Here is a 27,893-nt window from a genome sequence, read left to right on the forward strand (position 1 = left end):
TGAGGGATCTGAATATTTTTTGTAACTCTGAAATTAAACCAAAAAATTTTTAAAGACTACATAAAGGATACAAGTCTTCAAGACCTTAGAAGTGTTGTTACTATATCACTAAAAACAAGCAAATTACCTTAGTTGTTGAATCTAGACTATATAATTCATGAAACCATGTTTTAAAAAATTAGCTGTATAAATAATTGTGACATCTGTTGCTTTCACAAGAACAAAATAATTTAAGATAAAAGTTCATTATTTTCCTTTTATAATTGTGCTACGTATCAAGTCACACTACTATTTTAATATGATAGAAAAATATCTTCAACAGAATGGAGAAGGACTGATATCACCAAATGTCACCTTTGACCAAGCTTTCAAAGATGTAAAAAATTATTGCCACTTCTTAAAACACATATTTCAGAAGTTTTTTGAGGCTTAATTACAAATCAAAAAATTTGTATAATCTTATAAAATGAGCACAAAGTTCTTTTGGAGAGAAAAAAATTAAAGAGTGCTACCTAGAAATGATGTAAGGTTTGGTGATTCCATGTAAAAATAGATTACTTTCATCACATAGACTCAGAGGGAAGGTTCCAGTAATGTGGCAATTTTATGGGTAATTCATGAACTTTAAAATATCTGCAACAAACTTGTAATCATTTGACACAGTTTTCACCAAGGACCAAAACTGTCCTGGTATCTTTGCAGATAAGATGAGAGAAACCTGTCAAAAACTGTTTCATCTGTAAACTGATGTTAATCCTACATACAAAGTCTATTTCGAAACAGCCCTACTCACCTCCCCGTCTCCGTAGGCAAGCCAGAGAACACAAACACATACAGCCCATACATACACCTACGGTTTTGCCATTAGAATCATGAGAAAAGAGAAAAAATACATTATGATTCATTTAGCCGTTGCTTGATTCTTACTTGGTCTGCTTGATTTCTTTTAAGCTTTGCTCATATAGATAAAAGGGCTGGTTTAGCCTTTTGAATTTTAAAGATGTTGCTTTTAGGACTGAATGTTTTGAACTGGACATTTTCAAAGACTAAGAATATGTCCTAATACTTTGGTAGTTTGACTGAAAATTAAACATACTTAAGAACGTTTTAGAGACATTGAAATTAAGAACAATCTGACAGTAACCGGAGCGGGGTGGGAGGGGGTAATGGGGGGAAGAGGGGAAGGGTTTTCAGGAACAACTATAAAGGACAAATGGACAAAACCAAGGAGGGGTGTGGAAGCTAGGAAGGGAGGTGGGGATGGCTGAGGTGGTAGGGAGAGTTGGTGGGGGGGGGGGGTAAATGCAGACAGCTGTAATTAAACAAAAAAATAACTTTTAAAAAGGTTTTGTGTTGATCAATTCTAAATTAGAAGTATTGTTCACCTTTATAAATTAAGCAAAAAAGTTACGCTCTCCCTTAAAAAAAAAAATCTTTGAGTCAGAAATGCTCTCATCTGACAGTACCACTTGTTTAAAAATTATATAAGGTCTGAAGATTCTACCTGAAGAGGTCTTACCTACATGACCTGGATTTAGAAAGATCTTATATTTCTTATATCTTATATTTATTTATATTTATTTCATAAATTTAACAACATTGAAAGATAAATTCATTTCAATTCAATGCATCTTTTTAATTTAACAATGAAAGAGAACCAAATAATACATATGACCTAAATCTCATTATTTTTGTCCCAAAGAAACAGTGGCAGTGGTAGAGGTCCATTAATTAGTAGTCATTATTTCCGATTACTTTTAGCTCAGTGTTCTCCCAAGGGGTACTGTAAGGGTTCTTAATTTATGGGGAAAATACTTCTGTGATAAACTCGTTTTGTGAGGGTTCAATTAAAGCTAAATTAAACTCAAAGGATGAAATAGCATTTCACAAATTTATCTGTCGTATTTCCCCGCAGTATCTCACAGGACTAGTGTTCTAATCATCATATCTTAGCTCATGTTTTCCAATCACCTAAACATTTCTAGTTCTCTGTTCTTCGGACTCTTCACTGTTAACAAATAAGGAAAGTTTCCACAGTAGAAATCACTTTCACTAAATTAATCTCTTTCTCTTCTTTCAAGATACTGTTTGTTGTTCTCCTCTAAGTCACCTTTCCAGAAAATGGTATCTGGATATAATAAATCGGCCCTTTAAGCCAATCTTGTCTTTATCTGTTTGTTGTTTTTTGTTTGTTTATTTTTGTTTTTATCACTATCAAACTATTTTGCTTCAAGAAATTATGGACATACATGTTTATACACAGGCAACTATGATTAGCTGGCCATCAATCGTTGCTATAAAATTTCTAAAATAATGATTGTTACCTTATATAAGACAAGCTCTATGATTCTTAGGAAGTACAAATTTCTCCTAAATCCTACATAAAGAAAAAAATTAAATTTGAATTTTAGAGTAAGACTTTAATTTACCATCAACTAACAATGAAAAATCCATGTAAATAATAACTAGATAAAGGGATTTTCCCTCTATATAATTTTAATAAATTTTTTCTAAAACTCTCTGCTTTCCTATTATTTAAAGTATTTAAACACAATTTAAATTTTTCTTCATGATAGGCTTATGATAAAAGTTACTTATTTTTGTGCTGTACTCAGGGACTAATGTCTGTCCTGTTACAAGACACTTCTCGAATCGATTATCATTTGAAAAGCATTTATGGTCAAATAGGTTTGGAAACTACTACATACTAAATAATCCTAAATGTGATTTCCAATTCAAATTAACATAATAAAGTCTATTTACTTCTACAATAATGTAAAAATTTAAAAAAATGTTTCTCAAACTTTTTGACCAAAGAATACATTTATTAATACATCTATTAACATCGAAGATTTTCTCAGAAAAATTAAGAGGATCTTTCTTCTGATTATACCTTTAAAATTTTTCACCATGAAAAAATACGCACAGATAATCATAGAACTATTGTTGTAAAGTAAAAAATAAATAAATAAAGCTAGATGGGGCGGGGGGGGGAGAGACCAATATTAAAGAATATAGGCTATATTACATAGAAAATAAAAACTCTTTAAAAAGTGATATAAACTACAGACTTAGAGCTGTAGTTTTTTAAATAAAAACTACACTTAGAGCTGTACCTCACCCAGTAATTAAAAGTTAAAATACTAATTCCATTCTCATATAGCAAAATTAAGGTCAGTGAAAATAAATCTAGAAGGACATTAGGACTCCTCACATTTGATCCACAACAAAGCAGCATTTGGAATAATTATCAAAGTCCAGCTAAATCAGACAAACCATAAAAATAAAGGTAGTGGCTAAAAGCACACATATTATTTTTCAAAACCATTAGCAACAGAATTCTTGTTAATAATAGCATTAAGATACAGGAGAAAAATGAGAAGCTAGGAAATCAGATAATCTGAGGCTGGTGGATCAGTATAATAGGATAAAAGGCGCCCATTTTTGTTTTCCCAAGAAAAACGAACTCTAGCCACCCTATGATTGAATGCAAAAGGATCTGTTTCAGTGAGGAAGTATTCTCGGTGCCACCAGACAAGTGATGTGAAAGGGAGGAGACACACAAAAGGTCCTGAAAGTCTCATTATTCCAGATGAAATTCATGACCTAATCCAAATGGAATACATTTGTCCCAGTAAAGAAAACTTTTAATCAATATTACAATAAGAAGTCAGGAGGGACCGCATAGGAACAAATAATAAGCAGCACTTTTGCCCGTACTCAGGCCACTTCCTGAGATCAGGTGGGCCTTGGGAGCGCGCTGCCGGGACTTTGCAGTGGCCTGAAGGGGCCCCTCGCTCCTTGAGCATCTTCTTCCACAGAGGCGAAGAGCAAGGGGAGGAGCAGAATATAAACACCACACCCTTGCATCTATAAAGACCCCTCTTTGTCGTGTGTGCCTAATTAGTAGCTGGAAAATCATGAACAACCTGTAGGCATTGTTTTTTGTCATAAACACCAGGAAGAAATAGAAGCTCTTCCCCGCCCCCCCCACCGAACCCTTTCTTCAGCATTATTTTTGTAAATTATTTTTCAAATTTGTATGACGAGGAAAGCATCTGAGGTCAAACTAAGACAAGATATATTTGCATCTCAGTTGTCAAAACTGAATTTATTATTTCTTCTTTTGAGGAAGTTTCGTAAGTAGATCCCAAAACAGCCAGGGTAAAATTTTAAGATAAACCGAGTAGACAAATGAGTGAGTGAATAAATGATTCAAAGAATGAAGAGTTCATCTTTGAAGTTGAGAGAGAATGCAACCTGGCACAAGCTGAAGATGTACAAATTTAGATATGCCACAGATAAGTGTCAGAAGCCCTCTTCTATGTGGTCAGAGACTGAAGAAGGAACTATGGGGAAAGTGAACCTCATAAAAGTTAAAGAATCTGAACTTGAAGTCAGAAAACATTGAACTCTTTGAAGATGGAAGTTGGACTCCTCTGACTCTCTGGCTTTCTCCCACTGCTGTTTCCCCCACGTTTTATTATGTGCCACACTGCTCTTTGAACAGTATGGACCACCTGATGCACAAGAGGGAGGGGAGTAGTTAACACATAGAATCATGAGCCACATGGCCCGGGTTAAAATCCTGACACTGCTCCCTACTAGCTGTGTGACTTTGAACGTCTACTTTGTTTCTCTATGCGTTGATAGTGTATGATGCTCACCAGAGTTCACATACTGCAGTAGTAACAGAGAAGTAGTAAGCGCTGCAGAAATGTTAGGTATCTACACAGCACTTGGACACTGCCTCTGTGAAGCCTGCCTCAGATCCCAGGCCAGTTTAGTTTCCTGTTCTCCGTGCTCCTTCCATTTGAACCCGCGCATAACTTCATTTTAGCTCTTACTGCGTCACATTCTCATTGTTAGTTTGGGAGATGTCTCCAGATTCTTCTTCTTCTTATTATTAATCTCCTGAAAGGCAAAGATCTTTTTCCCCATTATGGTGTTCCCACTATGCATCACAGTGTCTACATGAATGAATGACCTCAAAATGTTACATATTGCTGAGTGTTAGAGATAAGACTAACTGCTTTTAACTCACTTTGTTTGGCTCTTTCTTCCTGTCATTAACATGCTTCTTCGGGAAAATACTAATATCAATGGGGTTAACATCAATTACTGTGTGTCAAATTGAACAGGAAGTATTTGGGGAGGAAAGAACCACAAACCTCACATCCAAGACCTGTTTCACCATGAACTACTTTAATAAGTATTACTGTTCTGTAGTGAACTTCACCTCTGAGATGAAACGCGTGTAAAGTTGAATGGTGGCCACACTCCAAGACCTTCCACCACTTCAATGCACTGGGTTTGTTTTCGTGTGCTCATCCCCTGTCTATGCATTAATGTTCATAAAAACAATTCTTTGCATGTAATTCTAGGAAGTTACCTGATCCTTTGAGTCCTACTGATCACCTGGAGGGTCCTATTGTCTGGTGAAGGACCTCTGCCCTCGGTCTGCGTGACTTTATAAGTAGGCCCCAGAGCCCTCCCACCCACCAAGGAAACCCACAGCTGCTAGACATTTCTACTTCCCCTTATGGAAGAGGAACATCTCCTGTCCAGCTTGTGGTTTATAATCTCCTTATTACTCTTCCCCTACGATAAAATAAAAAGGCCTCAAAACTTTAAAGTAGATAACTAACTCTCTTGCCATCCGTGACATAGTCCCTGCCTGAGGTAAGGGGATAAAAAATTAAGGAAAAATGAGGAATAACTAATGCTCCACCCTTTCACGAACTTAGACAAACACACAGATTAGTACCAACTGGCCACTGTTTTGATAGTAGTATATGACAACCAAAACATTCTATTAGAAAAGAATGAATTGTTAGTATTTGTTACATCTGCATTTTCTGTAACTTCTTTCTCTGACTGTTCTAGGCCAAGAAAGGATCAACAATAGTGATCTGAAGACAGGTTGGCACATGGGCAGAGAGAACCATCATGTTTGGAATAAACCCTGACAACCCACCAAAAGCCCCCACAAGACAGGGAGCTTTGCTGTTCCCTTTGGGGGGGGCCCACACGGCAAATATATTCTTGCTGTACCATCTAAGAGAAACCTAACCGGCTGAAAAGGGGAGCAACAGAGTCACCTTGAAGCTGTTCTTCTGGGTCAATGAAAAAAACGAAAAGAAACAGCTTCTATTATTACCCTTTTATGGTTCCCAGGCCAACACTGATTCAACTGGATGTTACCTAAACATATTGCTAAATGATAACAAAATTCTCCCACACTCCATTCCATCTTCTCTGGCAAAAGCTGTCAGTATTACATGAACAAGGGATCAGACTTCGTGCTCATTTGCCAAGGGTATAATACTCATGTCCTTCTCCTGTTTTCTACCTTTCTTATTTTGTTTTGTTTCACTGAGAACATGAGAGAGATATTTGACTCCTGACGCGGTCACTGTTAGTTGAAGATGCTAATCAAAGAATAGTTTACTTTTGAATTCAGCCAAAATTGAGAATTGTACCCAGGACAAATTTCTGAATATTTTTGTCAACTGACTTTTCTTTTGTTTTATGCTGGTTTAATTCCCAGTTATAAATACTTAGATATGCTGACCCTTTCAGGGAATGTCTTAATAAAAAAAGACATGTACAGCATAATAAAATGGGTTTTAAATTCTAAGTAATGTATGCTAATGGCACATTATTAATGAAATATCTTCCTAATATTCATTTCTTGGTCTCAATTTTGCTAGAGTTCAGTTAATTATATCTTTTATCATATGTGTTATTTCTAATATTATCATGACTAAAAATTAACTTACAAATAAAAAATAAAAATTAACCAATAGAAAAAACTTAAACTGACATTCATTTTTACTAAAGTCTAAAGCTGTATCTGAGTATTAATAATTCATCTTTTAAAAAAGAAATATGTTATGACAGAGAGAGGTTACATTATCAGCTCTTAATATAACTTGTTAAAATTAATTTTAAAAATTTAGTACTGGAATAAAAAAAGGTATCATCAAAAAGATGGATTTAAGTTGACACCTGCTGAGTGTGCTTCCTGATATATTTTCTAATTGAATCATAAACCTTTCAAAGGAAATTGAACATTTTTTCTTTTTTTATACTAAAAAATAAAGAATAAGATATTCTTTACATTTTTAACAGGTAGGCAAATTGTAATACCTATCAATGTATATCAAAATTAATATGAAAAGTGATAGCAATGGTGATAATAGAAATCTCTCATACCCACCCAGAAAGTTGTACTCATGAACTCATTATTCTAACAGAGTAGGAAGCCATTTCTCAGGGTTGATGGCACTTCATAGGGTAAATTTCATAATTAATTTTACCTTTTTAGCTACCTTCCTCACCTAAGAAATAGTTATTTAGCCACAGAAGTCATATTTCCTGCAAACTTCAAGTATGACATTGGAGCACCTTGGTGGCAGATACTACATTTTACACTGTCCTGCCTCAAAAGGCCTATGAGCTACAAATAGCATTTTTAAGTGAGTTTCATTTGCTAATTTAACCAAGATTTGCCTTGTGCCTACAATGTACCAGGCACCGTGCAACAGACACACACATGCTTTTGGCTCAGGGTGAGATCCGAAAACAGGGTGGGGTGACCAACAAGGGCGAGAGCTCACCCCAGTCACCATCAGCTCCCTGCGGCCGTCCCTGTCTCCTCGGAGTGTGGTTATCCCTCTTTGACTATTTCAGTTCAGGCAAGAAGAATGTATTAGGTTCAATATACAAGAAACATTCAGAGCTAAGAAAGTCTATGGATAAAAACAGTAATTGAAGAAAATATCAGGAATTGATTGTCATTATGTTTTGATACAAATGGTTGATATTGGGCTCTGTTGTTCTGTTATGCCTTGTTTCAAGGACACATTTTTTTAACTAAAAAAAAAGTAAATAGAAACTACATGAAAATTTAAGAAACCAGGGCATGTACTCTAACCTGGAATCGAACAAGCAACAATTCTGTCAATGACATTCCAACCAACTGAGCCAGGCTCGCCAGGGCCTGATTTTTATATTACAGTAAAAACATAAAACTTGGATAAACACCAATACTTTAAAGTTTACTTGTATTGCATGTTGGGTCCAGTGTTGTTAGAGGCTGGGTTGTGGCAAAAAACAAAGTGAAACAAGAGTAGATAGAAAGGGAGAAAAAAAGAAAGGCAGTGAGAGGCTGGTACTTGCGCCTGTGAGACCCGTCTAGCCCACAGCCTGCCTTGGTGCGGTCTGTGAGCTAAGCCAGTTTTTCTCTTTGTAAATGGAATGGAAAAACTCAAAATAATAAGGATATTTCATGATGTGAAAACTATATGAAATTTAAGTTTCAGGGTCCACAAATAAAGTTTCATTGGAACATAGCTACCTTGCTTTGTCTCCATGCTGTCTATGACTGTTTTGTAATATAACAGCAGAGTTGAGTAGTAAAGGGGGCCACTATAGCGTTTCTCCCCCTGCAGAGCTTAAAATATCAACTATTTATCTTTTCAGAGAAAAGGCTAGCTCTGCCTTTAGAAGAATAGGAAGAACACGGAAGAAAGTCACAGACTAACTGACACATGAAGGGAGAAACCATGGTTAAAAGGAGAGAGGGAGGATGAAGAGGAAATGGAACTAAGAACAATTACAGCTATGATTTACTGAGCACACACTATATGGAAAAAACTATGTATGGTATTTCTAATCTTCAGTGAAACCATAATGAAGCAACTGAGTTTCAGAGAAGGTAAGTTACTTACCAGTGAAGGACAAAGTAAACTTACTCTTTCAGAAAAACAGCAATGACACCAGATTTTAAGTGAAGAACAAAGTTTGGGGGTCAGGAGGAAATTTCTACCAATAGTCTGAATCTGTATGGTCCATATTGGAATAATACAGACACTTGAGGTAGAATTAGGGATCATCTCTTATTATTCTCTGTCTTTCAAACAACAAGTTCTATCAATGATAATAATAGAAAATACATATTGCTTACAATGTGTCAGAAGCTATTATTAATACTTTTCATGTATTTACACTAATCCTCTAAACTCCATGAGGAAAGCACCTATATTCATATTTAGTTCTAAGGCATGAAGAGGTTAGATAAGTTACTCAAGGCCACAAAACTCAGAAGTAGCTTTTTAAATACACTATACTGGTATTAAACTGTAGCAGGTATCAGAATTACCCGGAGAGCAGTTCACACACAGATTGCAAGGCCACCCCCTAAATTTCTGATTCAGAGTCTGGGGTGGAGCCTGAAGAGAATATAGATTTGTGACCTGTTCTAGGTGATGCTGTTGCTGCTGATTTGGAAATCACATTCTGAGAACTATTTCTCTACAAGGTCTGTCCGGAAAAAGTCCAGCCACTGTTTCTATAACATGAACAGTTTGGAAGACATCGATGTAACCTGGCAGCCAAGGAGAGTAGACTGGAATGAGCATGTGTGAACAATGATGACTTCACTGCATTAGTCAGTGAGGGCTGTAGACACCGTTGAGTGAGCATGTGTACTGTGTGGCCATCACATTTAAAATGACTGAACAAGTAGAGCAATGAATCTGCATCAAATTTTGCATTAAGCTTGACCATTCCTCTGCAAAAACAATTTGAATGATTCAGAAGCCTGCAGCTATGGGCAACTGGTAATTGGCAGTTTCATCCCAACAATATACCCTCTCATGCATCACATCTTGTACAGTTTGTTTGTGAAACATCAAATCACCCAGGTGACTCAGTCCCACTATAGCCCAGATCTGGTGCCCTGTGACTTCTGGCTTTTTCCAAAACTAAAATCACCTTTGAAAGGGAAGAGATTTCAAACTGTCACTGAGATTCAGGAAAATATGATGCAGTAACTGATGGCAATTGGGAGAACTGTGTGAGGTCTCAAGGTGCCTACTTTGGAGGGGACTGAGGCATCATTGTCCCATGAACAACGTTTCTTGTATCTTTTTCAATAAATGTCTCTACTTTTCATATTATATGGCTGGATACCTTCTGGACAGACCTTGTATTGCCTATTATTTCTGTGTATTCCCACCTAGCTATCCTGTTCTCAATTTTTTAATTAATTGATTGATTTTTAGAGAGGGAGAGAAAGAGATTTGTTGTTCCACTTATTTATGCATTCATTGTTTGATTCTTGCACGCACCTTGACTGGGGATCAAACCTGCCACCCTGGGTTTTGGGATGATGCTCAAACCAAGTGAGCTACCCAACCACAGCCTTGTTCTCAATTTTAAGGTTTTTCTTTAATATAAACTCTTATCAAAATTTACTTGGACTCTTGGGGAAAACTGGTTTTCTCGGGAGTTTCTCCCCATCACTCTCCCAGTTCAGGTGATCTCACATATCACTGGACAAGTTCTATTCCTGAAACACTTCTCTCAAGTTACTTTTCTGCTCAAAAACTTTAACCATCATGTGTAATTTCAACATCAAAGACTAGTGGGTTTCAAGACTCTTTGTAATCTGCCCTTATGCTACATATCTCATCATCACAGTTGACCATTTATTTAACACCTTAGTTTTTGTGTGCATAGCACTCCTATCCCTTTTCTATTGTAGTAACAAGCTGATCCCTTGGCCAATCAGAGGCCTCCCCTGAGACTTTTTAAACAGAGGTTAACAGGGAAGCTGTCAGGATGTGAACAGGAGGCTACCATGGGTACATACCCTATTGAGTGGAGAAACTGGCCTGAGAATGAAGTCATCGCATGAGGGAGAGTTCAAAACAACAGATGGTGAAATACAGCTTGAAAGCTAAGTACAAGTCGCTCAGGTCTCCAGACATCCTCTAGTTTCTGTTCTTCCAGATGTTTAATTGTTTACTCCACATTCTGTGAATTACCACATTTTTCTTTAATAAATGCCCTTCCCTTCTTTGACATAAGAGGCAGAGATGAGAAATAGAGGAACAAAGACATTGCTTGCAAGCTAAGAGTCCTGGCTAAGGTCTTTATCAATAATATATAGAATAGGCCCCAGGTGCTGGTCTCCGCTCTCCTCACTGTCTCCAATGGTAACCCCCACCACTGGTATGCCTGACATGCAAGGAAACTCTTCTTCTTTCCCCCTACCTATACAAGGCCTACTCATCCTTTAAGACAAACTCAAGTTCAGATCCTTCATCATGTTTCTATAGCTTGCTCTTCCTCACACAGAAATTTCCCTTCACTGAATTCCTTATATACTTAAAGTCTTTTACAAATTACTTGATAATTTAACATGGTATTATATACTTTTTTCCTTTCATATTGCTTTGTGGGTTAGTCCTATTTAGTACTGGATTTGAAGGCACTTGAAAACACCAAATTGATTTCAAACTTCAAAAAAATGCTTGCAGAAAAGGTTTTCATAAAAAAATATAATTAGTTGCTCCAGAGTTGAGCTGGGGGTGAGCATGGGTGGAGGAGAGTAGGTCGGAGCTACTCAATAAGACACCTTGTTGCAATACTCAGGGTTGAGTGACGAGATGGGAGAAGCCAGAGACCTGAGAAACAAGGTCCAGGATTTCTTTCTCTTACACCTCCAAAAGGAACTCTCCATTCTGTACAGATCCTCTACTTTGCATCACAGAAAAGCACCAGAAAGTGGACACTGTTGCTCATTTCTTCCTGCTTTCTGTTACTCCAGACACTGCCCATCTGCAACCAACACAGTTCCATTTCATCCTGATCACCCTGCAGAGAAGTCAGAGGAGCCCCCCTAACCTCCTGGGGGGGCTCCTGGGATCACTTTCTCAGAACTCCCCAACCGCTTGTCTGCCTAATTCCCAGCAGCCTTTCGTATACTCATATTTTATTTCTCAGACTAGATGGGAAGTAAGGTTCTTCTACCCCCATTAATGTTTGCACAATATTTTTAAAAAGTAAGGGCTCAATTAGTAAGTTGGTGACTACATTAGACCTCCAGATACTGATTTATTTCAAGGAAATGAAGGAAATGATTCAGTTAAGAAATATTCATCAAACTCCTGTTGTGTGTTAGGCAGTGGACTGGGTGCTGAGGAAAATAAATAATACTTGCCCTTGGGTGCTCAGAGTGCATATGGGGAGGCAGGCCCCTAATTAGCTATTTTAATAGAATATGCTAAGAGCTTTGAAAAAGGCATATGGAGATGCAGTGGGAGCATGGGCTAGGGGCTCTGGCTCAGATAAAACTTCCTGGAAGAAATGACACACGAGCTGTCAAAAAGGATCAATGGAAATTAGGCAAAAGGGAAGAAGAGGGTAAGGAGATAGGAGAGAGCACAACACTGAACTGACGGGATTTCTGTCAGTTCAGTGTTACTAGAGGCTGAAAAATAGGAGCTGGGGAGAGGCACGTGATGAGGCTCAAGAAGGCAGGTACCGCGTGAAAGGAGGCTTGGCTTCTAATACTGAATAGCTAGGGTTTGATGCTGGCAGTGATGAGGACCCTGCCTTTTACTTACCTTTAGAGGTAAATAAAACTAAGGGTAAGGAATCCAACTGTAAAACAAAACTATTTTAACGGTCCAAATGAGAGGTGATAAAGACCTAAATTGGGCCTTGATGACAAAAATAGAGAGGAGGAAATAGACTTGGAAATATTTAGGTGGTGTGGCAAAATAATCCTGATGATCATTTTGATGGTAAGGAAGGGGGTCAGGCAGGGAAAACGAGTCATAGTTTCTGCTTGAGGAGTTATTGGTGGCCTTAACCTGATTTGGGGAAGAGGGGCAGGGATCAGGGGAATAAGCAGCTCTGGTTTATCCGTGCCGTGTTTGAAGTGGAACATCTAAGGGACCAAGTGAGCAGGCGTTTAGCTCTAGAAGCAGGAAGCTCTGGGGTGGGACCAGCGCTGGAGCCAGCTCAGCCAGCCAGTCACACACAGTGATGGTTGGTCGTGAGGAAAAACAAGAGAGACCCCCAGATACATCTATCATTCTAATTTAGCCCGATTTTGTGACTACTATTGATTTTAACTGGAAAAAAGTTACTGTAGCACTTCCAGGGAATATTATGTGGAGGACTTTTAAGAGAAATTGAGAAATGAGAAGTGAGAAATTGATTTAAAAATAACAAATACGTAGCCCTTTGTCTCACAGTGGTGTTTAGGAACACCACATGAAAGTCTGACGGCAACTCTCACCTTGTCAGTTTAACATTATATATGTGTATGTATACATGTATATGTTTTAAATAGTATAACAAAGTAGTGCTTAGTTTGTGCCAGACATGATGTATAATACCAATAGTAATACTTAGATACCATGAGGTAGGTTTTGTTATCAGTTCCATCTTACAGATTAAACAGCTGACACTCATAGAAGACAAGCAACCTGCCCAGTGTCGCACAGTTACCCAGTGGCAAGGCTGGAGTGGAAAGTCAAGTCCATCTGGCTCCAAAGCTCCAAGACATTGAGCATTAAGTTCCTCTCTTTCACTCAATCCCTTTGCCCCATTTTTTCCATCACGAGAGGTTATCTGGCAAAAAAGCAATAAACTGGATAATCCAGGAGAAGGCAGGCTAGTACAGAAATTTTAACATAGAAAATAATTCATTACAAACTGATGTCTAAATGAATACATGCATCAATCCAGATATTCACGCTTCTGAATAGTATATTTAAAACCCAGTGAGTATAATGATTTTAGAGGGAAGTTCTGAGTTACACATCAAAATTTAAATTAGCTTACTCTTTGACTCAGAAATATCACTTCTAGGAATAATACTTTCAAAGATACTAACATAAGCATACAAAGAAATGAAACTGTGAAAGTCCTAATATCTATCAACAGGAGTTACTTAGTTAATTAATTAAATAATGATATAATCAGCCCTGGCTGGTATAGCTCAGTGGATTGAGTGCTAGACTACGACCAAAGGGTCGCCAGTTTGATCCCCAGTCAAGGTACATGCTTGTGTTGTGGACCAGGTTCCCAGTAGGGGGCACAAGAGAGGCAACCACATACGTCTGTTTCTTTCCCTCTCTTCCCCTCTCTCTAAAAATACATAAAATATTTTTTAAATGATATAATCATACAATATCCTGCACAAAGAATAATGTAGACCATTTTGTATATACTGGCAAAATTTATACAAAAGAGATCTATGATATGGTAAGTTTTTAAGGATTGCAGAGGAATTTGTAGAATGTAGGTATATAGTACACGCACATGCGTAAGTGTGGAAGGGTACAAGCCAAACCATTAATAGGGATTAATTTAGGGTGCAGCAGTTAAGTGTGGAGAGGTGAAAGAGACCTAACAATTGTTACTTTATACACTTAAAATGTGTACATACACACACATATTTGTATATAACAGTGGGCATGTATTGCTTTTGGAAAGAAAAAACTAAGATTTTTCTAAATCTAGTGAGTCAACAAATCTAAATAAAATCAATTTAAATTTAGCCTCATGCAAATAAATTAGGCCACATCTATATTACAGAAGATCATGTCGCTGCTGAAAAGAATGTCAGACCAGATTGCACTGACATGGGAGGAGGTCATGAAATATTAATGAAAAAAGCACATTGCAGAACAATATGTCTAGTCTGATCTCATTTTTAAAATAATATTTATATATTAATTCTTATATGTGCATAATAAAATTCTAGAATATTCAACAAAGTGTAAATATTATTGGTGATCCTAGGAATTGGAAATAGAGGGGAGAAAATGGGATGACTTTACTTTCTCCTTAATACATATTTGATATTTTAAGTTTTATAATGAAATTTATTACTCTGATAATTTTTTAAGTAATAAAATCATTCCTAACAAAATGTATTTCTAACAATCATTTCATTTATCTTTTATTCCACTCTTAAATATTTGATATCATAAAATCTACACGTGTCCTAGAAAAAAATTTCAGATTCATGTTTATGAAATCTGTAATTTAGCATAACTTTACATATTTAATTATGTACAAAGGACTGTACAAAAGGTAAAAATACTGTAATATATTTTTAAAATATTAGTTTTTCTTTCTTCCCATTATCAATGCAAATCTGGCCCTCTTCACATAATTTCCTAAATGATGAGTTTCCATAACATTTCACAAATAATCTAAACAATCTCAATTTTATCAATTATTTCCCCCTTGCTAATGTGAGGAAGCATAATCAAGGCTTCCACAAAGCTTCCATTTTTCACAAATTTGTATTATTTCTTTTTTTAAAGATTTTATTTATTTATCTTTAGAGGAGAAGGGAAGGAGAGGAGAGAAATATCAATGTATGGTTGCCTCTTGTGCATTCCCTGCTGGGAACTGGCCTGCAACACAGACATGTGCCCTGCCTGGGAATCGAACCACGATCGTGTGGTTTTGTAGGCCCGTGCTCAATCCACTGAGCTACACCAGCCAGGCACAAATTTGTATTATTTCTGAAACAAACCAACAAACTCAGACTCTAGATATGCTCCTGGGTTCATCTGGGAAGTTGTCCCTCTGGCCTCGCCTCCCCTCTGGCCCCACCTCCTCTCTGGTGACCATACAACTTAGATTTCTTCTCTAAGTGGGAGGGCCTCTGGTGAGACCCCACTGCCCTACAAATCGGGATGTGTCTTCACATTAAGGTCCTTAGCTGGAACATCTCACCTCTGTTCTAGCTCTTTCCACAGCACTCACACTCCATTATCTACCTGACAACTTACCCCTGCTTCTAAGAGCCTACTCATGCCTTAAGCAGCTCTTTCCTTTCTTGGTTATCTTTAGAGAAACTCAATTTAAAAACCTCTCTGATTCCTCCTAAGGGTTCAGGAGGAAAGTCTTGCCACTTGAGAAGCAAGTATAGGTATCTTCCTAATGAGGAAGAGTCCACTCCGAATTTTCCAACCTTTGTCACCTTCCAGGTTGGTAGACACCTTGGAGCCACACTCCCTCACCACTAGAACAAAGTGGCAGGGCCCTGCAAGGCAATGCTGTGGGAGAAGCCTATGATTTCAGCCTGAGCACTAAGGATTACGATCACAAATGTACCTATAATTCAAAGGAGCCTAAGGGAAGAAAGAACCTCATTTAGATCAGCTTGCAAATTGCTATAATTTTAACAAATGATATAAAGAGAATATTATCACACCCTAAAGATCTCTTAAAGAAGGCATTTATTGAAAAGCTCATATTTCTTCAAGGTGTTTGGAGAAGTAGTATCAGGGAAGAAGTAAATTTGAGAAATAACTGGGAATTTCAGGTAAGGCTGTAAGGGTGGTCCTTGTCTCAAAAGTGTAGAGAGACAGTGACTAATATATTGGAGAGAAAGTTGTAAAGCCCCTCACTTTAATCACTGGTGGGGTTTGCTTCTCTCATCCCAAGTGAACATGACTGGAAAGCAGCCATCTACAGCGGTTTGGAGAGCCAGGACTTCTACTACGCACAAGTGAGGCTTGCATGCTTGAAATTCACTTGAAGGCTAGTAGGCTATTTGGGGGACACTGGGGAAGCAGCTGCATCTCTTTGTTTGTATCACAAAGTGGCAGGAGTGATGCCAAAGTGGTATTAGATAAACAATCTTATTTTTTGTGAGTGATTCAAGATGAATACCAGATTTTATAAATTCTAACTACTGAGAATAAAGTACAACTCTGTTCTTTTCTTGAAAAAAAAAAACCCACAAAGCTATATTAACAGAGACCACCTTTTTAGAATTATATTAATTAAAAGTCAAAGTTATCATTTAGAATATGTCCATGTGATATTAAAAAAGTAATCTCAGTACTCAACCCTTTACTTCATGGAGATACCAACTTAAAATATCTTTTTTTTAAAGATTTTATTTATTTATCTTTAGAGGGGAAGGGAAGGAAAAAGGGAGAGAAACATCAATGTATGGTTGCGTCTCGTGTGTCCGCTGCCGGGAACTGGCCTGCAACCCAGGCATGTGCCCTGACGGGGAACGGAACCGCGATCGTGTGGTTCGCAGGCCCGCGCTCAATCCACTGAGCTACACCAGCCAGGGCCCAACTTAAAATATCTTAAAAGCCAATTTTGAAGAAGCCAAAATCAAATCTAAGTTACGGTATACTAACTAAGCATGAACTACGTCAGCTCCACCACATCACCAATGAAGATTAAATGCCAGACTTGGAGCCAGACTGTGAAAACATAGATAACTAAGCAATTTTATTTGATGACTATGAAAGCTGACTACATGCAAATTCTTTTAAAATTAATATAAAGAGGGTCACGCCTATGTTATATCAAAGATCTATTGTAAATAAAAAAACATGAACATAAAACTTATCACTGAATAGAGAATTCTTAAGGAAAATTCTTAAGGAAAAAGGTCCAATTAATGAGAAATATACATAGAATAAATTCTAAAATAATTTAGCAGAAAATTCAAACTTTATTACAAGTTAAGATTTCAATACAAAACTTTGCTCTGGTATTGAATAACCTCATGACCTTTACTATTAGTTTGCAGGGTTTGAAAAATACAACTAGATATCAGCAACCAATTTGTTGACTCTATTATTCCAAGACAGTGTTTGCTACCAGTGGGAAAATGCTGCTTATGTCCTAACTACTATTGCACACTTCATACCCTGCTAATTAGCACTTAATTTTCCCTCTGCTTGGGAAATAATAATTTTCCCTCTGCTTGCCTTCACCTAATACAACAAAGGACCACCTTTAACAATAGATTTTTAAAAATTAGCTAATAATCCACAGACGATGCTCACCACTCCACAAGTGCCTCATGTGACAACCATTAGAACTGTCAAGCTCAGCCAGAGAGTAATGCTATCATAAACGTAGAATAGCAACTTCGATTATTTCAGGAACTATAAACCTTTGAACACTTTGATCTTTGGTGTGAAAATTTCAATCAACAGTTTTACCTTTGCATATTAAAAGATCAGGGTGTGACTTAAAATTTTTAACATGATGTGGCAAAAGATGTTAATTTCTATAAATTAGGTTTTGAAGAAGCAAAGCATAAACTTTCATATTCTTTAAACTATAGAGAGCAATTTGGTAACATGTAACCATTATTCTTGGTAAAGAAAATAATTATAAAAGGTGAAAGCTGACTTCTAAATTTTGTCTGTGATTTTCAACAGCAGACTCTAATTTGGAGACAAACCTTTCTATTAAATGTATTTTTCTTTATATTCATAGATTAAGACATATAATAGTGTTCAACATTATTTTCTTTTTACTGAATCATGTAAATGTGGTAAGGTCTTGATCTTAGGACCAAATGTACAGTTACAAAGGGCAACTCTGCTCGACTCTCTAGCCTAAATGCATGCCACACTCCATTCAAATAATGGGTTTGAAGTAAAAGTTTACAAAACCTGGGTTATAATTCAGCTGATGATGAAAGCATCAAAATCTAGATATTCTAAATTATAACCATGAATTTACAATGTACATATAATGCTTGCATGTGTATCACTATCAATTAATTACTATCATACACAGTGCAAATAAATGAATACGCAGTCAAGAAAATGAAGCCAAAGTACTTACTAGTCTCAAGAGGAGTTAAGAAAAATATTAACCAAATCTCCAAATTCTCATTTCTAAGTAAATCTATTTAATAAAAAATATGACAAACTACAAAAAACGTGAGCCACTGAAACAGCTGACGATCGCCAAGAAAATGGAAAAAGCCATACCAAACACTTAGAGGTATAAGGTGAAAAAAAAAAACAGAGAAAAGAATATAAATTTTAACTGAGTGACCCAAATTTTATTTGTGGTTTATGGTATCCTAACAAAAGATTAAAGAAGTCAAGTGTTTAGAAAAATTAATGGAAAAGCTCAATATTTAATGTTTATTATATAAGTAAAAACAGAAGAAAACAAAGTTAGGTTTGGGTTAAATGAGATACAGAGTAGTTTTATAAAGGAAAGAGATGGCAAGTTAGCAATTGTGTACAGGGAAATTTTAAGGAGTAAATTACCAAAGCAGTACATGGGGAGCTGCATGCACAAATCCCATTAGCAGTAATGTGTTCCTCTGATCTTGGTGATACTCACTTTTAAGTGATGCCATAGCTACTGTAGCAATCCTGCATTTATGGCAGTATTCATCTACAGGTCCCCAAAGACAGTGAACTTGAAGGCAGCGTTATTCTTTCTTTTGCATTTACTAATGATGTATTTAGTTTTATAGACACTAGTCACAGATAGACCCTTTTTTATGTTTCACTGTGGTGTGTAATTTTTAAAAATAACTGCATATTTGAAATACTTAGTACTGCTGGATATGATCACTAATTTCCTAAAACTGAAAAAGGCAACTTAATATTTCTGCATAGCAGCTGTAATATACAATATTGCACAAAACTAAATTATTACAAACAGTGCCGGCAGTTTTCTATACACAGTACTTAAGATAATTATAAAAAATCATCTTCATTGCTGCTTGCTAGCATTTTTAAAACAGTTTAATTTGGATAGGTTACAAAATACATTCAAATCACACGGATATAATTACTGGAAATCTAAGAAGCTATAAAATGTTCCCAACTAAATCCCTTTGACCCTGTTAATGTCTCTTTCTTGCTAATATAAGGCAAACATTGTTTGCAGCGTACATTTGTTATAGAATATAAAAAAGGAGGGGGGTTAGAAAATCCCTTAACAGTTATTATTGATTCCACCATTTACTGATTGAGAGTTAAGTGCTGTTTACAAAACAGAACAGATGCAGATGCTGACAAAAAGGTAAACAATTGTTGCATGGCTTCCTGCCAGATTCTGAACCGATATATTAAACTCCAAGTGAAGCACATTTCCCCTATGGGTTGCACTTATTGCCACTTCATTTCCTGTGTGCTCCGTCTCTCTATTGCAGTGCCTGGCACTAAGCTATTTCCAGTTCTCTGCTGACCCCTGAGGCCTGCTGCTACCACACACAGCCATTAGAGAAGGGAATTGCATGTGTCTGACACGGCCTGAAACCAATTATTTGATATTTTCTTCAGAATGATGCCCAACTCTGTTGGGAATGAGCAATCATGAAATAATTTACCTCCTGATTTAATTTTTTCCTGCACAAATTAGTTGTAGACTGAGCTGGCTATACACTGATGCCTGTGACATAGCTGTGTCTTATCAAGATGATACTTGAAATGAAGCAGTGGTGTCTGAAGTGAATAGGTTGGGGAATCCTGCTTTAAAGAGGCATTGACAAGTTTATCAGATATACTGATCACATGTACTCTCTGTTGATTGAAAATGACAGAACCTTAAAGAACTATCAGGATAGCAGAGAAACCACAAGGATGCAAACCTTATCATGGTATTTAATGTTCTGAAACATCTCTCTGATTTCTGGTTTCCTTTTGGTGACCCAGAAACCTTGACACATTATCAAAATTTAACAAAAAGCAAAAAACAAATTCACATTGATTCATGACTGAGTGAACCTTCATTAAATTTTGTAATTTAGTAATTCTGTTTTCAGATAGAGTCATAAATGTCAAGAATGTTTTTTTGTAACTCGAATCCCTACAAGTGCTTTTTATATGCTGTTCTCTGTATGTCACAGAAATAAGGCAAAATACCGGTTTACCACTCATCAATGAACACAGAAAACTTGTATAAATTTGTTCACGTTTAATCCAAATAGTGAAATATTAAGGTAAACTGCTCAAGCTCAGTAAAGACCACAGAGGTCTCTTTCGGGGGACTGGCTGAACATAAGCTTCAACCAAATCTGTGCGGCGATTTCTTTTCTATAAAGTCGAGTGAGGACTACCCTCATTTTTGCATACTTATTTCACATCAGATCTTAGCTATTTAAATCTTAAAAGGGCTGTGATTGCTGTGCCTTCCTACTTCTCTTCACAGTCTAGGCTCTACCAGCCACTAGACTCATGTACCCATAACCGTGAATTTTATGGCTTTTGTAACCATGACTAAGAAAAATGACAAGAAAAACCATGAATTTTCATTAAAAGTACACCCTCTTCAAATAGCTGAAGGATTATGATTTTATTGTGCTTCCAAAAAAACACATGAAAATGATGATTATAATGGATTTCAGTATGATTTGGAAAAGAGATACAGGAAGGCACTATAAAACAATTTTGTAACATAACTTTCTCTGACAACAATCATCATAAAATCTAGAGGCAATTTCTCTCCTTTTCAAGACAGATTATTTCTCAAACCGTGGTGTCTACTCCAATAATAATTATAATTAACACTATTATTTTTTTGCTAATGGAAATGCTAATATTGAATTTTAAACTTAACTTCTACCTTGGAGGACAAACAATATAATGCCAGTTATTCTAAAATGAGCTCAGTACATGCAGAAATCTAAAAATACCAAAAATTCAAATTATTTAGTCTTTTATATTTTAATGAAATGAAAATATATTTATTTCATTTGATAAGCTTATTAAAAGCTTATCAAAAATAAAAAAAATAAAAATAAAAGCTTGTCTCTCACCAGCTTTTACCTGCTCTCTTAGTACTTACTATTGTTCTGTTATGCTTAAACAAGTAATAAGGTGAAATAAACTATATTTATCTAAATAATAGGCAAGGGCTTTATGTGTTTTACTAAATGTTGAAGAGAGATTTCAAAAGCAGACACTGATCAGTTATTAAGGTAATATACCTTTGTTCCTACCCCCAAGGACATTTTTCCTTATTGCTTTTTTATTTATTCATATTTTTATTTTTTAAAATATTTTATTTACTTTTTTTTAGAAAGAGGGGACGGAAGGGAGAAAAGCATCCATGTGTGAGAGATACATCAGTCAGTTGCCTCTCGCAGGCCCCCAAATGGGGGCGTGGCCGGCAGCCTGGGCGTGTGCCGTGTGCCATGGTTTGACTGGGAATCAAACCATATGACTTCATAGATGGAACACTGCTTGTTAGAGATTTTCATACCTACATATAAATAATGACAATGAAAATGTTCTAACATAACGTACATTTTTAAGTTGATTTTCCTAATAAAGAACGTAGGGTCAAGCATTAAAATTTTCAGTCTCCAGTTAAAAAGATTCCACCTTTAAAGGAATCTTACCAATGAGTGTTCACTTTTTAACCTTTTCTTCTTGAACCCTTATGAAAAAAAAGTTGGGGTACTAATAATTGAGTAATAGTAATAATAACCAGAAGCCAAATAGTACATTTTCTGAGAACCTGAGAAAAAAAAGTTAAACAATATTCAACATTATAATAGTTCACTGGAAAATAACCATATACTGAACAAGAATTTAGGGATGTATGACATATACACATAAAAACCTATACATGTTTTCATAAAAACAATAGAACTAAGAACTAACATTTATTTTTACATTCACAAATTCAAGATCTAGAGAAACAAATAATTTTCACAAGGGAAAGCGGAATTCAGAAAAGTTTTAGGAAGCTTCCATAGTGAGTTAGCAACTCTCTTTCTAAAGAATATGAACTTCTGACTTGTAGTAACCTCATGTATATTACTCATTCATATTCTTTGTTCAATATAGGATAGTTGCAAAATAAATCTGTTTACTTTTAGAATAATTTTATTCTAAACTTTTTAATAACTTTTGTAATTATTTCATTCTTTTAATGTATTACTTATAGTTTTAAATGATTTCTTTCTCCAGTTAAAAAATGTGACTTTAATATCTCAGTATTTTAATCCCTTCTTTCAGTTTTTCCGTTTTAAAAATGTTATTGGGCAATAAGGTATATAAATCTCAAAGTGACCTATGATCCCTCATGAGAAATCAAACTGAGTCACTTTTATCTCTCATCCTCAGTATATGAATGCCGTAATTAGGGGATGTAATGAGTGAAATATTCTTTCTACCCCTACGAAGAATATACAGCTGTTTTAAGGAGCAAGAAAGTCATTAATTGAGTACAATTTACTATTTGCTAATTGTTGCTGAATGGAAGCAAACATATTATTCAAATTAAATTGTATCGACTTTCTCTCTTCCAAAATATATGTTCCATCTCTCTTGCTCTATTGTCTTTAGAACAAAAAATCAGAGGCCTCATAATATTTAATGGTGGATAGTTGGGTCAGAGAAATAGGAGTTCACACAGCAAAAAACATGTTTTAGGTATATAAAAATATGTGCACACATGCATAATATATACTATATACCTACTCAAGCACATAATATACACCTTCTAATACACATACATCTTCAGTCATTTTTATCATAGTTTTTAATCAAATAATTTTTCATATTATTCAACCTTTAGTTGAAAGAACTTAAAAACACCATCAATTCCTTAGGGAAAGAACATTCTAATGTTAGACATTCTGCTTATTTTCTTATGAGGCATTGAGGTACAGTGGGAAGATACTTCTTAGTTCAGTCTCAAACCTGATTTGTTAGGCAGCAAAAATGCCTTAGGTTTTTCACCCATAAAACGAGAACTAGAATTCTGCACTAATTTGAGTGGTTACATAGCAAACACTTAATAAGTTATATACAAAAACCAAAAATGTGGAAGAATCTTGCAAACATAATGGTGTTATTAATCACAAAAAGGATCTCAAATCTAGCCATAATTACATCAACTATTTCAATAATTTAGTTACTTCTAGCCTAGCTCTAACAAAGAAGCTTAAACGTAAGCAGCTTATTTGAATCTCTGAGTAAGAGTCTTGATCTACTACTTGTTTACATTGATTCAAATATTAATGTATTATTTTCCTTCTTATGTATTGATATGCATTACTTGGATTTCTGTCTTTCCAAATAATTCCCAAACAGAAAATCCAATGATATAGCTTTGCACTCTTTTACAGTTCCTTCCAAAATTCAAGTTTAATTTTATATGCAGAAAAATTATAGTACAATTTCAGGAAGTCCAACACAAAAATCAGAATCTGTGGCTAAAGTGTGAATTACTCTTCAAATTACAAAAGGATTCTTTATCTTACAAGTAAATGTAGTTTGCAAAATACAAAGTCACAAGAGTAAGCTTGATCATAGTTCAGAAAAGGATCTGAATTCCAGTCAAGATACTTTCTGGCCGTGGGACTTCAGGCAAGCTACTTAACTTGTCCAACCTCAGTTTCTGTATGTATAAAACAGGGGTAATTCCAACTTTTCAAAGCTGAGGCAAGAATCAAGTGGTATACTGGTACCTAAAGGGCTTACCATGGTGCATGGTGAATAAAATATACCTAAAACATTATTTATTATATAAATGACTTTACATACTTATAAACAGATAAGGAAAAATGGAGATGATCAATAGGACAATATTAACAAAAATTAATGTTTAATTCATGTTTTAAGTAGCACAGTTTGCAAAGTATATATTTCATTCAAGTATTTCTTGCAAAATAAAACCTAAGCTACTTGTACCTCACTAAAACTCAAGAATCAGAATGGCTATCCTGGCTGGTGTGGCTATGGGGATTGAGCACCAGCCAGTGAACCAAGGGGTCTCTGGTGAGATTCCCAGTCAGGGCACATGCCTGTGTTGTGGGTCAGGCCCCCAGTAGGGGGCATGCAAGAGGCAACCACACATTGATATTTCTCTCCCTCTCTTTCTCCCACTCTTTTCCTCTGACTAAAAATAAATAAATAAAATATTTTAAAAAAAGAATCAGAATGGCTGAGAATGACTTTTAATACAAAAACACTGTCTTAAATGGCATGAAGAATATGTCCTGCCCTGCTTACTATATAAAAGATGAAATAAAAATGGTATACTGGTTCTGTTCTAATTTTTACATTTACCCCAATGGCTCATCTTGTGTACTTCTACTATAGAAAGATGGGCAGTGCAAATAGGAATCAGACTGAATGGAGAACACCTTCCTGGCTCAAACAAAGGGAAGACGAGTCCCCTCCTCTCTGCTAAGGGCATGAAGGCCCTAGCACACTCGAAGAGAAGCTTCAAAGAGGCGATGAACATGCCACATAACAGAACTTGTAGGAGGAAAGGCTTTAACTTCAGTTATGCCAAAACCCAAATCACTTTTGATTTTTTTTACATACTAAAATTATTTTCAAATGTTTAACATGTAATTGTTTCATTATAATATAGCTTGTGAAATTCTTATCCACAGACTCAAGAAAATATCAATCTGCCATGCTCTATAGGTCTAATTCTGAGTCTTATGCAGGAATTTGTATGGATCCAGGGATGCATTTTGGGACAAAGCATTGTCCATGCCTACTACCTACAGCCTTGCAGAATTGAGCTGGTTCTTCCCCAGGCCAAAACACAAATTATTATTGAATCCCTGTCTTGCATGCCAGAGAAAAGGCCTATGGATTTCTTTTCAATCAACAATACAGAATAATAATGGCACTTCCAGTTCTTTCCTCTGATCTTAATTTTCAATGATCTGATTTAAAATGTTCCTGCAAAAAATTACAACTGAAACTAAAAATAAAACAGAACAGAGGACTTCCGGCCAAGATGGAGGAATAGGTAGACACACTGTGCCTCTTTGCACAACCAAAAGAAGGACAACAACAATAGAAAAACAAAACCAACCAGAACTGACAGAAAATCCAACTGTTTGGAAGTCCGACAACCAAGGAGTTACAGAAGAAACATTCATCCAGATGGGTAGGAGGGGCAGAGACGGGCAGCCAGGTTGGAGAGGACTCAAGGCAATGTGGCAGCTGGAGAATTCAGCGAGGTGGCAGATTGTGGACTGGGGTGGGCAAGGCTGCAGCTGGCTGGCAAGGTGGCAGCTGGCAGACCAGCGAGGCTATGGCTGGTAAAGCGGGCAGTCCCACCTCTGAGTGCAGATAAATAGGGAGGAAAAACTGAAGAGCGAGGCAGAGCTGCAACCCAGGGCTCCAGCATGGGGAAATAAAGCCTCAAACTTCCTATTGAAAAAACATGTGGGAGTTGAGCTGGCAACATGAAAAACTCCCAGGCTCACAGGAGAGTTCGTTGGAGAGACCCACAGCGTCCTAAAACATACACAAACGCACCCACCTGAGAATCAGCACCAGAAGGGCCCAATTTGCTTGTGGGTAGAGGGGGAACTGACTGTAAGCCAGCAGAGAGCAGAGCAAACAGCACTGTTCCCTCTTAGACCCCTCACCCATATACAGCGTCACAACAAAGCGAGGTGGTTGCCCGCCACCCCCCCCCCCCCGTGAACACCTAAGGCTCCGCCCCTCATACATAACAGGTGTGAACANAGCAAAAAAAAAAAAAAAAAAAAAAGCCCAAATGAAAGAATAGATCAAAGCTCCAGAAAAATACAACTAAGCATGAAAGGGATAGCCAACCTGTCAGATGCACAGTTCAAAACACTGGTAATCAGGATGCTCACAGAATTAGTTGAATGTGGTTGCAAATTAGAGGTAAAAATGAAGGCTAAGCTAAGTGAAATAAAGGAAAATGTACAAGGAACCAACAGTGATGGGAAGGAAACTGGGACTCAAACCAATGGTGTGGACCAGAGGGAAGAAAGAAACATTCAACCAGAAAAGAATGAAGAAACAAGAATTCAAAAAAATGAGGAGAGGCTTAGGAACCTCTGGGAAAACTTTAAATGTCCCACCATCCAAATCATAGGGGTGCCAGAAGGAGAAGAGGAAGAGAGAGCAACAAATTGAAAGCTTATTTGAATAAATAATGAAGGAGAACTTTCCCAGCCTGGCAAAGGAAATAGACTTCCAGGAAATCTAAGAAGTTCAGAGAGTCCCAAAGTAGTTGGACCCAAGGAGGTACAAACAAAGGCACATCATAATTACATTACCCAGGTTTAACAAGGAGAGAATCTTAGAAGCAGCCAGAGAAAAGGAGACAGTTACCTACAAGGAAGTTCCCATAAGACCATCAGCTGATTTCTCAAAAGAGATCTTGTATGCAAGAAGGGGCTGGAAAGAAGTATTTGAAGTCATTAAAGGCAAGGATATACATCCAAGATTACCCTATCCAGCAAAGCTTTCATTTAGAATGGAAGGGCAGATAAAGTGCTTCTCAGATAAGGTCAAGTTAAAGGAGTTCATCATCACCAAGCCCTTATTATGTGAAATGTTAAAGGGACTTATCTAAGAAGAAGAATATCACAACTATGAAACAGTAAAATAACAACAAATGCACAACTATCAACAACCAAACCTAAAAAAACACAAAAACTAAAACTAAGCAAACAACTAAAACAGGAACAGATTCATAGAAATGGAGATCACATGGAGGGTTTATCAGGAGGGGAGTAGAAGGGGGAGAGAAGGGGAAAAGGTACAGAGAATAAGTAGCATAAATGGTAGGTAGCAAATAAACAGGGGGAGGTTAAGAACAGTATAGGAAATGTAGAAGCCAAAGAACTTATATGTATGACCCATGGACATGAACTAAAGGCATGGTATGTGGGTAAGAGGGGATGTGCAGGGTCGAGGGAAATAAAGGGGGGATAATCGGACAACTGTAATAGCATAATCAATAAAATGCATTTAAAAAAATAAAAATAAAATAGAACAAAACACTTGGTTATGGGACCAAAGGGGAAATCCCAGAAAGAATCACTAGGAATAGCTTCAGATATAAGCTGAAAGGAGAAACTCAATTTCCTGTTTTTGTTTAATTATCTACCTCCCTCCTCACACCCACTACCCTCATTAAAAAATGCATCCACAGGAGGTGGGCAGTTTTGGTATTGTTTTCAAGTTTCACTTGGGGAAGAAAAATCACACAGGTAAAATCTAAATAAGACTTTGCTACTTGCTACTGTGGCATGCAAAGCCACATGCTCAGCCAGTTAATACATTTGTAATGTCAGCGGGAAAAATAAATCTGGCAGTTTCCAAAGACAAATTGTAGGCATAAAATCTGGTTGTGGAAGGACTTCAATGTCACTTACAGTCTCAGAAAAAGTTTAAATTTAAAGTTCCTACTATAACCCTTTTATCTTTTTTTTCTTAAGATTTTATTTATTTATCTTTAGAGGGGAAGAGAAGGAGAGAAGGAGAGAAATATCAATGTATGGTTGCCTCTCGTGGGTCCCCTGCCGGGAACTGGTC

General features: G+C 36.5%; 1 protein-coding gene across 1 annotated transcript in view; it reads right to left on the bottom strand.

The window, feature by feature from the left end:
- Window positions 1–27,893, bottom strand: part of KIAA0825 (KIAA0825 ortholog) — a 391,792-nt gene that overhangs the window by 282,552 nt on the left and 81,347 nt on the right. The window lies entirely within an intron of this gene.

This window comes from Sturnira hondurensis, unplaced genomic scaffold (assembly GCF_014824575.4).
Source record: "Sturnira hondurensis isolate 20B ecotype Veracruz unplaced genomic scaffold, ASM1482457v3 Scaffold0021354, whole genome shotgun sequence".
In the NCBI taxonomy this organism is placed as follows: Eukaryota; Metazoa; Chordata; class Mammalia; order Chiroptera; family Phyllostomidae; genus Sturnira; species Sturnira hondurensis.